Source organism: Schistocerca nitens, chromosome 4, assembly GCF_023898315.1.
Source record: "Schistocerca nitens isolate TAMUIC-IGC-003100 chromosome 4, iqSchNite1.1, whole genome shotgun sequence".
Classification (NCBI taxonomy): domain Eukaryota; kingdom Metazoa; phylum Arthropoda; class Insecta; order Orthoptera; family Acrididae; genus Schistocerca; species Schistocerca nitens.
In genome coordinates this window covers 665,955,080-665,963,647 of record NC_064617.1, presented here as the reverse complement: position 1 = coordinate 665,963,647, position 8,568 = coordinate 665,955,080, and the positions used below count along the sequence as shown (strand labels likewise).

Sequence of the window (8,568 nt, the reverse complement as noted above, 5' to 3'; positions counted from 1 at the left end):
TGTTCGACTTGTAGAAAGTTATCCGTAGGATATTCTACAAATTTTCATGGTCACCTTTTCCTTGGCAGTCTACTTCCGAAGGTCCTAATGGACGACTGAACCGGAATCTTTTGCCAATGGAGAGAATATCAAGTCACTTTTTCAATTGCAGGTCATATGTCCTGAGGATATACATTATATGTCATTAATGCAGTCAGTTCCATTCCTGATTTTGCCGGCCCTTAACGGTTTCCAAGAGAGTGCCCTGAACTTCTACCCACTCCTTTGCCCTCTTTTACAAGGTCATTGTCAGAACAAGGATGATTTCTTAAGCCGGAAGTCTCTGTCTGACAATTTGTTATTGAAAATGTGAGTAGTGGCAGGGATCAAACAGGTTTCCGGAAGTGTTTTATTAGTCAAAGACGTTACTACTAGACCTCTGATCTGTTTTCTGTGTAAAATAAAGCAACGAAGCATTTCATGCTGTTTGACTTGTGAGTGATCTTGGACACACTAAGTAAGAAAGGGTGAACTCTTATGCTATAAATCGTACTGGGTTTATAGTCATTGACATTAAGTACCCAAAGTTATTGTCGACTCTATACATGCATTTTAAGCTCTTTGTTTTAATTCTATATTACTTTCCATTTTTTTATGGCGGGTATTTTAATACATTTGATTATATGAAGAACTGGCCTGGGTTTACGTATCTCTGCCTTTCTATCTCACTTGCGCGCAAGCGCACGTTCAGACCCCCCCCCCCCTCCCCACACACACACACACACACATGCACGCACGAACCCATGCATGCACGCACAAACACACACAAAAACTCGCAATTCCTTATCTGTATAAATTATCGTTGGTGATCTTGTGCTTGCCTTTTTAAAACCTCCACACGGATAACTTCCCTTACTCATTCTAATGTGTTTATTGTACTGTATTGAACCTTTCGTCCATAGAAATTTCCTTGCGTGCTATGGAATCGCAGTGACAAATGTGTACAATGAATATTTGCATTTCAGTTACTTTTAATTTACGGCTTCCTCTTAATAATCATATTCCCAATATCAAGGACTTCCAATATACATGACTGGTGAGAACTGAGTAACCAAATTGACTGGGGGATGTGCGGATAAGTTTTTCTGTACTTAGACAAAGGTGTGAAAAAAATATAATCATACAACATCCATCATTTAAAATGCAGATGAATCTAGAACCTCAAAGAACCAAATGAAAGACTACGCAAGGAATCAATGGATCATAGTAGTATATTTATGTACAATCTGATCCACTTTGGCCTTTGCGTTGTGGTTGCCTACCTTCAAGGACGCTGGCATCATCATTCCCAAGCACTGGCATCATCATCCTTATCAATAAAAGCATAGTCCCTATAAGGAAAAGGCACTGACCCTCCCCCCCTCTACTCCTCACTCCTTATCACCTGCCAGTCATAGTGCGGTATGGAAAGAGCCCAAGAAGTCGGAAATTGTGCTACTACGTCAGTGAAACATTGAAAACCGTGTCCTCCGCATTATTTACAGCTAGTAATAGAATAGTATTAAAAATTTAAGACCTTGGAAACAAACCGGCTGCTTTACATCCTCTCCCTACCTTACTGCCAACCAACTATAAAGCATTATTAGAAAATAGACGCATTGTGCCAGTGGTAAATAAGGAAAAACCCTTCATTACCTCCAGCCTATCATAGAGCAGTGTTAAAAATCTTACACGATAGAAACGAAGCAATGTCCTTTATACCTACTGTCTCCTTCTCTCTCTCTCTCTCTCTCCAACCATTCTGAGTGAAGTAAAATTAGTTACTCACAAGAAATGCACAAGAAATTCTTATCTTAGTACATACACACGAAACTGACAACTGTCTTTTAGTTCTACCTTAAATGCAATTTATTCCTTGCTATTTCTGTTTGTTTCGAAATCAAGTTCATCCTTGAGATTGAAGGTCTTATAACCACAATATCTTATACTAAAGCTAGAAAAATATCAATGATATTGACACATGAACATAAAATTTCTCACTTACTAAAGTATTTTACTATGTACATTACAAGTCAAGAACAAATATTCTCCTTCTCAAGTGTCTATCTTTGCCTGTACGTACAGTTTTAAGTCATGGTGTGGGTATAACCCACGTATTTTTCCAGAGTCGGGATACCCCAGGATGTAGCATCCTTCATTTGGAATTCTTAATTTTTGTAGGGTCCTGTATGAATTATTTGCCATCTTCGGTTTACTTTCTTTATTGCTTTTGGGTGCGGCTGTAACAACACGAGATCTCCTACGTGGTATTGCTGCACTTTCTTTAATTGTCGGTCATATCGTCGTTTTCTGAGAGCCGCCTGCTGTCTCAAAGCCCGCAGCGCCTCTTTTATTTTCTCCTCAAGACTTCCTGTTCTGGGTAGCTGAGGTATGGGTTCAAGCCATTCATCTCTCTCCGGATGGTCAACCATTAAATCCTCTGGTGTAAAACCTGTAGATTCATGAGGCAAGTTGTTATATATTTGCTCAAAGATGTTGAGGTACTCACTCCACTTCGTATGCTTGGTTGCAGAAATGTCCTCATGAATCTATTGTACTCCCGAAAAATTCTTTTCACAGGGCTTGCTTGTGCGATAAAGTGGGATATCAATATATGCATGATCCCCTTATTCCTTAAGAACTCTTCCCTCTTCGTACTCTTAAAATACAAAGCATTATCTGACAAGATAGTAATAGGCTTTCCCACCTGCGGAGCAAATTCCTTTGCTATCCGCTTAATAGGGACAGACGTGGTACGTTTTATAGCATATAACTTCACATACTTTGTGAACAAGTCATATATCGCCAAGATATACTTTACACCTCCGCGAGCAGTGGATAAAGGTTCTGCGATATCGACTGATACCAGGCTTAGTGGTCTTTTCGGTGTAATAGGATGCAATTCTCCTCTTGTACCTATATTAGTGGCTTTAACCTTTTCACACGTGGTACAGCTGCGTACTTGTTTCTATAGGTTCGGATAATAGCAATAGGCAGCGATTTTTCTTGTACACTTTTTAATACCGAAATGTCTGCAACATTGGTGTGTATACCAGATTAGATTATCTATACCCCCTTCCGGAATACAAACAAGCCATTGTTCACAAATAGATTTCTTTCTGTAGAACAAAACATTGTCCTTGATTTAATAGTGCCTCTGTAATTCACTATCCTCCCTACTGTTAAGCATTTCTCGCACAGTTCGCCGCAGTGGATCTGCCTGTTGCAAATTCGCTATGTTATTGAACATAAACAAGTATTTCCGTCGTCGAGCTCCATCCTGCAACAGCAGTACTTTACACTCGGATGATGGCTCTACTAATTCAGCGAATTCGCCTAAGCCTTGTGGTAAACGCGATAATGCATCCGCCACCACATTTTGACTTCCCTTTACATGTCTTGTTTCAAATAAATATCCCTGTAAGGCCAAAATCCACCAAGCTAATTGAGCATGTAGCAACTTACATGATAGTAAGAGACTAAGTGCTTCGTGATCACCAAACGCTATTACCTTCTTTCCGTATACATAGTGGTGATACTTACGGAAAGCCCAGACCACAGCTAGAGCTTCCAGCTCCGTGACTGAGTATGCTTCTTGACAGGGCGACAAAACATGACTAGCGGAACCAATAATTTTTATCTCGGGATTCCCTGACGTATCATCCACTTGGCATAAGCACGCCACCAGGCCTGCAGTGAAAGCATCCGTCGCAATGCAAAAATCCTACAACATATCCAGATGGCGAAGTACTATAGAATTTAACAAGGCCTTTCTAAATAGATCAAAGTCGTGCTTGCATTGATCAGTAAACATCCACTAACTATGTTGCATTGTTCATCAACTGTGCTGATGTCTGAAAAAGGAAGCTAACCCCAGATATACCTTTAGCTGTTTACGATTAGTAGGATACGGCATACTCTTTATTGCCTCTGGTTTTCCTGGTTCTGGAGAAATACCATTCGGTGATTTTATGCGTCCCAGGTACTTCAACTGGTGCCATCCAGCGTGTGAGAATATACCTAACACTCGCTTTCTGAGTTCAACGTGAACCTCCAAAGTATTTGTGGCAATCAACAAATCCAGAATGAGAATTTCACTCTGCAGCGGAGTGTGCGCTGATATGAAACTTCCTGGCAGATTAAAACTGTGTGCCCGACCGAGACTCGAACTCGGGACCTTTGCCTTTCGCGGGCAAGTGCTCTACCAACTAAGCTACCGAAGCACGACTCACGCCCGGTACTCACAGCTTTACTTCTGCCAGTACCTCGTCTCCTACCTTCCAAACTTTACAGAAGCTCTCCTGCGAACCTTGCAGAACTAGCACTCCTGAAAGAAAGGATATTGCGGAGTCATGGCTTAGCCACAGCCTGGGGGATGTTTCCAGAATGAGATTTTCACTCTGCAGCGGAGTGTGCGCTGATATGAAACTTCCTGGCAGATTAAAACTGTCTGCCCGACCGAGACTCGAACTCGGGACCTTTGCCTTTCGCGGGCAAGTGCTCTACCAACTGAGCTACCGAAGCACGACTCACGCCCGGTACTCACAGCTTTACTTCTGCCAGTACCTCGTCTCCTACCTTCCAAACTGTACAGAAGCTCTCCTGCGAACCTTGCAGAACTAGCACTCCTGAAAGAAAGGATATTGCGGAGACATGGCTTAGCCACAGCCTGGGGGATGTTTCCAGAATGAGATTTTCACTCTGCAGCGGAGTGTGCGCTGATATGAAACTTCCTGGCAGATTAAAACTGTGTGCCCGACCGAGACTCGAACTCGGGACCTTTGCCTTTCACGGGCAAGTGCTCTACCAACTGAGCTACCGAAGCACGACTCACGCCCGGTACTCACAGCTTTACTTCTGCCAGTACCTCGTCTCCTACCTTCCAAACTTTACAGAAGCTCTCCTGCGAACCTTGCAGAACTAGCACTCCTGAAAGAAAGGATATTGCGGAGACATGGCTTAGCCACAGCCTGGGGGGTGTTTCCAGAATGAGATTTTCACTCTGCAGCGGAGTGTGCGCTGATATGAAACTTCCTGGCAGATTAAAACAGTGTGCCCGACCGAGACTCGAACTCGGGACCTTTGCCTTTCGCGGGCAAGTGCTCTACCAACTGAGCTACCGAAGCACGACTCACGCCCGGTACTCACAGCTTTACTTCTGCCAGTACCTCGTCTCCTACCTTCCAAACTGTACAGAAGCTCTCCTGCGAACCTTGCAGAACTAGCACTCCTGAAAGAAAGGATATTGCGGAGACATGGCTTAGCCACAGCCTGGGGGATGCTTCCAGAACGAGATTTTCACTCTGCAGCGGAGTGTGCGCTGATATGAAACTTCCTGGCAGATTAAAACTGTGTGCCCGACCGAGACTCGAACTCGGGACCTTTGCCTTTCGCGGGCAAGTGCTCTACCAACTGAGCTACCGAAGCACGACTCACGCCCGGTACTCACAGCTTTACTTCTGCCAGTACCTCGTCTCCTACCTTCCAAACTGTACAGAAGCTCTCCTGCGAACCTTGCAGAACTAGCACTCCTGAAAGAAAGGATATTGCGGAGACATGGCTTAGCCACAGCCTGGGGGATGTTCCCAGAATGAGATTTTCACTCTGCAGCGGAGTGTGCGCTGATATGAAACTTCCTGGCAGATTAAAACTGTGTTCCCGACCGAGACTCGAACTCGCGACCTTTGGCTTTCGCGGGCAAGTACTCTACCAAGTGAGCTACCGAAGCACGACTCACACCCGGTACTCACAGCTTTACTTCTGCCAGTACCTCGTCTCCTACCTTCCAAACTTTACAGAAGCTCTCCTGCGAACCTTGCAGAACTAGCACTCCTGAAAGAAAGGATATTGCGGAGACATGGCTTAGCCACAGCCTGGGGGATGTTTCCAGAATGAGATTTTCACTCTGCAGCGGAGTGTGCGCTGATATGAAACTTCCTGGCAGATTAAAATTGTCTGCCCGACCGAGACTCAAACTCGGGACCTTTGGCTTTCGCGGGCAAGTGCTCTACCAACTGAGCTACCGAAGCACGACTCACGCCCGGTACTCACAGCTTTACTTCTGCCAGTACCTCGTCTCCTACCTTCCAAACTGTACAGAAGCTCTCCTGCGAACCTTGCAGAACTAGCACTCCTGAACGAAAGGATATTGCGGAGACATGGCTTAGCCACAGCCTGGGGGGTGTTTCCAGAATGAGATTTTCACTCTGCAGCGGAGTGTGCGCTGATATGAAACTTCCTGGCAGATTAAAACTGTGTTCCCGACCGAGACTCGAACTCGGGACCTTTGGCTTTAGCGGGCAAGTGCTCTACCAACTGAGCTACCGAAGCACGACTCACGCCCGGTACTCACAGCTTTACTTCTGCCAGTACCTCGTCTCCTACCTTCCAAACTTTACAGAAGCTCTCCTGCGAACCTTAAAGTACTAGCACTCCTGAAAGAAAGGATATTGCGGAGACATGGCTTAGCCACAGCCTGGGGGATGTTTCCAGAATGAGATTTTCACTCTGCAGCGGAGAGTGCGCTGATATGGAACTTCCTGGCAGATTAAAACTGTGTGCCCGACCGAGACTCGAACTCGGGACCTTTGCCTTTCGCGGGCAGGTGCTCTACCAACTGAGCTACCGAAGCACGACTCACGCCCGGTACTCACAGCTTTACTTCTGCCAGTAAAGTTTGGAAGGTAGGAGACGAGGTACTGGCAGAAGTAAAGCTGTGAATACCGGGCGTGAGTCGTGCTTCGGTAGCTCAGTTGGTAGAGCACTGGCCCGCGAAAGGCAAAGGTCCCGAGTTCGAGTCTCGGTCAGGCACACAGTTTTAATCTGCCAGGAAGTTTCATATCAGCGCACACTCCGCTGCAGAGTGAAAATCTCATTCTGGAGACATCCCCCAGGCTGTGGCTAAGCCATGTCTCCGCAATATCCTTTCTTTCAGGAGTGCTAGTTCTGCAAGGTTCGCAGGAGAGCTTCTGTAAAGTTTGGAAGGTAGGAGACGAGGTACTGGCAGAAGTAAAGCTGTGAGTACCGGGCGTGAGTCGTGCTTCGGTAGCTCAGTTGGTAGAGCACTTGCCCGCGAAAGGCAAAGGTCCCGAGTTCGAGTCTCGGTCGGGCACACTGTTTTAATCTGCCAGGAAGTTTCATATCAGCGCACACTCCGCTGCAGAGTGAAAATCTCATTCTGGAAACATCCCCCAGGCTGTGGCTAAGCCATGTCTCCGCAATATCGTTTCTTTCAGGAGTGCTGGTTCTGCAAGGTTCGCAGGAGAGCTTCTGTAAAGTTTGGAAGGTAGGAGACGAGGTACTGGCAGAAGTAAAGCTGTGAGTACCGGGCGTGAGTCGTGCTTCGGTAGCTCAGTTGGTAGAGCACTTGCCTGCGAAAGGCAAAGGTCCCGAGTTCGAGTCTCGGTCGGGCACACAGTTTTAATCTGCCAGGAAGTTTCATATCAGCGCACTCTCCGCTGCAGAGTGAAAATCTCATTCTGGAAACATCCCCCAGGCTGTAGCTAAGCCATGTCTCCGCAATATCCTTTCTTTCAGGAGTGCTAGTTCTGCAAGGTTCGCAGGAGAGCTTCTGTAAAGTTTGGAAGGTAGGAGACGAGGTACTGGCAGAAGTAAAGCTGTGAGTACCGGGCGTGAGTCGTGCTTCGGTAGCTCAGTTGGTAGAGCACTTGCCCGCGAAAGGCAAAGGTCCCGAGTTCGAGTCTCGGTCGGGAACACAGTTTTAATCTGCCAGGAAGTTTCATATCAGCGCACACTCCGCTGCAGAGTGAAAATCTCATTCTGCAAACACCCCCCAGGCTGTGGCTAAGCCATGTCTCCGCAATATCCTTTCTTTCAGGAGTGCTAGTTCTGCAAGGTTCGCAGGAGAGCTTCTGTAAAGTTTGGAAGGTAGGAGACGAGGTACTGGCAGAAGTAAAGCTGTGAATACCGGGCGTGAGTCGTGCTTCGGTAGCTCAGTTGGTAGAGCACTTGCCCGCGAAAGGCAAAGGTCCCGAGTTCGAGTCTCGGTCAGGCACACAGTTTTAATCTGCCAGGAAGTTTCATATCAGCGCACACTCCGCTGCAGAGTGAAAATCTCATTCTGGAAACATCCCCCAGGCTGTGGCTAAGCCATGTCTCCACAATATCCTTTCTTTCAGGAGTGCTAGTTCTGCAAGGTTCGCAGGAGAGCTTCTGTAAAGTTTGGAAGGTAGGAGACGAGGTACTGGCAGAAGTAAAGCTGTGAGTACCGGGCGTGAGTCGTGCTTCGGTAGCTCAGTTGGTAGAGCACTTGCCCGCGAAAGGCAAAGGTCCCGAGTTCGAGTCTCGGTCGGGCACACAGTTTTAATCTGCCAGGAAGTTTCAAATCCATAAATCGTCCACATAGATTATTACTAGATCCAACAATTCTGGTCCTAGCACAGTGCCTGATGCAGAGATAAATAAACCCTTGCTAACATTCAAGCCGAATGGAAGCATGTCCTCCCACTAAAAATAAAGGCAGTAAATGTTGGAACACGTGAGGCAATGCTGACCTTACGAATTATCTTAGAAGAAAGATTAAGGAAATGC

At 46.1% G+C, this 8,568-nt stretch overlaps 3 non-coding genes across 3 annotated transcripts; 1 reads left to right on the top strand and 2 right to left on the bottom strand.

Annotated features, from left to right (window-relative positions):
- Positions 1 to 4,468: 4,468 nt before the first annotated feature.
- On the bottom strand, positions 4,469 to 4,543 carry Trnas-cga (transfer RNA serine (anticodon CGA)). The gene has a single exon. It is a non-coding gene; the product is annotated as a tRNA-Ser (tRNA).
- Positions 4,544 to 4,769: 226 nt separating this feature from the next.
- Positions 4,770 to 4,844, bottom strand: Trnas-uga (transfer RNA serine (anticodon UGA)). Its single transcript has one exon. It is a non-coding gene; the product is annotated as a tRNA-Ser (tRNA).
- A 2,814-nt stretch (positions 4,845 to 7,658) lies between these two features.
- Trnas-cga (transfer RNA serine (anticodon CGA)) lies at positions 7,659 to 7,733 on the top strand. Its single transcript has one exon. It is a non-coding gene; the product is annotated as a tRNA-Ser (tRNA).
- Positions 7,734 to 8,568: the final 835 nt, after the last annotated feature.